The sequence below is a fragment of the Rhineura floridana genome, chromosome 1 (assembly GCF_030035675.1).
Source record: "Rhineura floridana isolate rRhiFlo1 chromosome 1, rRhiFlo1.hap2, whole genome shotgun sequence".
NCBI lineage: Eukaryota > Metazoa > Chordata > Lepidosauria > Squamata > Rhineuridae > Rhineura > Rhineura floridana.
In genome coordinates, this window is record NC_084480.1 from 176,391,192 (window position 1) to 176,396,222 (window position 5,031).

Consider the following 5,031-nt stretch of genomic DNA (forward strand, 5'->3'; position numbering starts at 1 on the left):
AGAACCTCAGGGAGGATCTAAGTAGGTAGCCTTCATTTGATTTTTAACTAAGGGCTTATCCACATGGGAGCATTACTTTGTAATAATGACGCTGTTTTTACCTCCATTTTCTGTTTGCACCGTCCACAGTAAGGGCTCAATGCCAGCTGCAAACACAGTGTTCCTATTCACACTGAAGGATCAATTATGCAGTTTCCTAATGACCACGCCCTCTAACATTTTCACTCCCTCTGGTTATTTGGCAACCGAGCATGTTCTACCAGCTGCAGTAAGTTCCATTTAAAAAAAAATCAACCTGGAAGTGCAATTATTTGTATTTTCACCAGTACAATACAACTGAAATACAAATCTTTGTTTCAGCAGTGTTATGCTTTTGCACACAAGGGGGCAAAGAAAAATAATGGCACCATTTGTAGCAACATAAAAAAGGCCAGCAGAATGGAGGAGAGCAGCCAGAAGTTGCTTGTCAGCTCACAGGAAATGAAATGAAAGAAGGGAGGAGATAGTGGGCATGGATAGGAGAATGATTGACACACCCACTTAAAAGCACCAAAGCAAAACATCTGCAAGCACTAGAGATAGGAAGGGAAGATTTTTTTTCTTCCCTTTTCATATCAGTGGATTGGGTTAGGATGGATTTACAGGGGGGAAACTGCATGATACTTTCTCTTTGCCGGTAACCTCATGTGAACCATGCAAATTAAAAAATGTGAGTAGCACCAAACACACAGTAAACCAACATGTAGATGAGCCCTAAATGTCACAGCATCCAACTTGTCACCTTTGGTTCTTATGTGCATAGCCTTCTTCAATCAGTTGTCGACACACTTGGATGAAACGGATTACTTAGATCCATACCAATCGGGCTTCAGGACTGGTCACGGAACTGAAACAGCCTTGGTCGCTCTGGTAGATGATATGAGGAGGGCATTAGATAGGGGAGAATTTACCTTCCTTGTCCTCCTCGATCTCTCAGCGGCTTTTGATACTGTCGACCACAGTATCCTTTTATATCGCCTAGAGGGATTGGGAATAGGAGGCACTGTATTACGGTGGTTCCAATCCTTTCTCTCTGATAGGTACCAACAGGTGGCATTGGGGGAGGAGGTTTCAGACCCTTGGCCTCTCAACTGTGGTGTGCCACAGGGCTCTATCCTCTCTCCCATGCTATTTAACATCTATATGAAGCCGCTGGGGGCAATCATCAGGAGATTTGGGCTGCAGTGTCACCAATATGCGGATGACACTCAGCTCTATCTCTCATTTAAATCTTCACCAGAGTTGGCTGTGGAGACCTTGTCCAAGTGCCTGGAGTCCGTGAGTGGATGGATGGGAAGGAATAGGCTGAAACTGAACCCCGACAAGACCGAGGTACTGCTTGTGGGGGACAAGAGAAGGTTGGGAACCGTTGACCTGAAGTTCAATGGGGTGAGTTTACCCCTAAAGGACCAGGTCTGCAGCCTCGGGGTTGTACTTGATTCCAAGCTGTCCATGGAGGCTCAGATTTCGGCTGTGAGCCGGGCAGCTTGGTACCAACTACACCTTATACGTAGGCTGCAACCCTACCTTCCTGTTCATCAGCTCCCACTGGTAGTACATGCCCTGGTCACCTCTCGATTAGATTACTGTAATGCGCTCTACGTGGGGTTACCCTTGAAAACGGTCCGGAAACTACAACTTATTCAGAATGCGGCGGCTCGATTACTCACAAACAGTCGTCGCCGGGACCACATCACGCCAGTGTTGTTCGATCTGCACTGGCTTCCAGTTGTTTTCCGGGCCCAATTCAAGGTGTTGGTATTAACCTTTAAATCCCTACACGGTCTCGGCCCAGTTTATCTAAAGGAGCGCCTACAACGCCACCAATCATGCCGCCTGACAAGATCGGCCACACAAGGCCTTCTCTCAGTCCCGCCAACCAAAGCAGCTAGGTTGGCGGGCACTAGAGAGAGGGCCTTTTCAGTGGCGGCCCCCACCCTCTGGAACTCCCTCCCACAAGATCTTCGGCACATCTCTTCCCTGAATATGTTCTGCAAGGCCTTAAAGACCTGGCTTTTTCAGCAGGCTTTCAGGACTTTTGGGGAGGCTTAATATTCTTCTGTTTTAAATGCCTCCTATTATGTATTGCTTGCTTTTATAATTTATATTATTTCACTGTATTTGTACTGTATTCTGCTATATTTATTGTATGTACGTCGCCTAGAGTGGCCATTGGACAGATAGGCGACACATAAATTAAATTTATTATTATTTATAATTTATTATTCTTCAAGCAAAGCTCAATTTGTAAGCTGCGGTCCTAAGCATACTAACTTGGAAACAAATTCTATTCACTTTCTTCTGAGTAAGCATACATAGGATTGGTTACAGCATTCACTGTACAGTGTGTGAAATTTCAAAGGAATGAATAATCAGATATTAATAGCCACCCCCCTTCCCTCTTTCCACTGACTTTTCTGTAAAACATGCAGGTTGAAAAAAATCAAAACCTGGCAAAGATGCTTGAATAGATATTTCTTTGTAGATGCAATATTGCACATTATAATTGCCACCTGCTATTTAAAACTGTCCAAGGAAAATTGCAATAAGAGTGATACAATCTGAGCTATGTTTTTATCAGGAGCTTTCATATGCAGAGAACACATGTTTTAGGCATACACACCTAAGATCTGTAAAGATACATTTCTACAAATAATAGTGTGACTGTAATAAACACATTTTTGCAAACAAGTGTATCATACACATTTACTCATCAGAAAGTTGTGTTTAGAGTGGCCAGGTGAAAAAGAGGGTGTGACCCTTGCACCTTTAATAGGTGTGTAGAAGAGGAAAGTTCAGCAGATAGAGCTTATTATGCAAGCTACACTTGCTGGAAGTCCCTCCTCCACACACCTATTAAAAGTGCAAGAGTCCTATCCTTTTTTTTTTACGCGGCCACTCTACTTGCGAATTTCTGAAGCTGCCTGTAAATTGTATTTATTACTCAGTGGCAAATGCAAGTGTATCTCTTTCTAAAGTGTGAAGTGGCCAGAAGAGAAAGACTGCAAATAGATTGCTGTATGTGTCTGAATGGGTGTATGCCTGTGAACCCGAGGGATGCCCAAATTTAAATTGATGAAAAGGGAGGGGACTCTCAAAGCAGAAACTGGCGAAGAGTCCCAAAGTTTTTAATAAAGCCCTACACACAGGAATCTGGAATATAGGACTGACAAAAGTTACTTTAAGAGCACAGCATTCTTCTTGCAAATTATGAATGCTGTGGTAAATTATAGGACAGCCACATCAGGACAGTGACACCGGTGTCTAACACCCACTGCACACAAATGGAAATAAATGTCAAACCCTTAATTGTTAGTGCTTGTACCTTTCAGAGTTTACAGTCTGTGTATATGCACACCACACTGAGCCTTTCCTAAAAGAGGAGCGCTGTTCTGCTGTTACCCTATAGAATCTCTGTAAAAAGCAGTAGCAGAACATTTATGGATAAGTAGCCTGGGGTGGTCTGCTTATCATGATAATGCCGGCTGGCTGGTCCTCGCATCAGAATCGTCCATCCTGGCGATGGTGAGTCAGATGTGGGGATTTGATTGCTCTTCTTTTGCCTCTTGCAACAAAGCTATCCCACACCAGCCAGCAGATTGAGAACAGTCATGCAGTAGATATTCCAGGGGTTAGAGGGCTCTACTTCAAGCATAAGTCTGGGGCCCTCCCAGTCTCCAAATCTGATATTCCTCGTGTTCATAATGTCTGATCAGACATTGCATTGAACTTCACAGGGAAAGTTAGTGCCTCAGCACATTTCAGCACATTGTTTAATCAAGCATCAGTTAAGAAGCTGTCTGCCAAAAAGAATGTTCTTTCACAGCCCATGTTTGTTAACACTCCACAGGCTCTTCTTCTTCAACATATGTAGAGTTATTTGTTCCCAAAGAAATTTGGAGATGAGAAATTCATTCTGCATTGAGCTTTTTAGAAACTAGTTGTGTTGTGCCATGCAAGCATTTAAATTGCATCCTTACATTTGTGACTTTACCAAAAAAATATGAAACCAGTTACTCTTAGGAGAAATAACCTAAGCACAAAGACATGTACACAACACGGGAAGGAAACTGGTACTGTACAGGGAACAAAAATTAAAACAGACTTTCAGAGTGGGACTTAATATACAGATTATGTTGGAAACTTCCTTGCAAAGTCAATTATGTGTTATCTCTTTTGATAGCAAATGGCCCAAATCAGTGATGGAAAAGACCTTCCTGCAGTTCTTGAGTCATCCCCACCTTCTAGAATCCTTTATGATTTAATATATTTATTAACAAGCTGTTCTGTTACCAAGAAGACTGGTACATAACTAAACATGTAAACCTCAAAAAGTGGCAGTGAGGGCTCCTACCCACCTTTTATGACTGACAGTTCTATTGCAAACAAAGACGTATTAAGACATTGAACTGCCACTGTTGGTATGATAGTACAACATGGTGTAACAGCGCATCAGGATCGGGACAGACAACTTCAGAACTCCCCAGAAGCCTCTTTATACAAATTTGAGTCCCACCCAGATGGACAGGAGCTGCCTACTGGTAACAGTTTCACCAGATGTTCTCAGTCATGGCTGATGGACGGTAAACAAAAACCCAAGAAGAGATTCAAACACCTTTGCAAGTGCGATTGGTGGGGACGCGAGATAGGGCCTTCTCGGTGGCTGCCCCCAGGTTCTGGAACTCTCTTCCTAGGGAAGTACGAATGGCCCCTTCCTTGCTATCCTTCTGTTGGCAGGCAAAGACTTTTTTATTCCGACAGGCTTTTGGACTAGAAGATGTTTAAGATAGGGCCTCATAAGGTCTGTTGTATTGTTCTATGGTCCTATTCTTAATGTTTTAAATTGTCTTAGTATCTTAAGTGTATGTTTCATGGTTTTAATGTCACGAATAGTTTAATTCTATTTTAATTGTATATTTTTGTATGTTTTCTTACCTATGTGTAGTTTTTATTTGTAAGCCGCCCTGAGTTCCAGTTTTGGAAAAAGGGTGG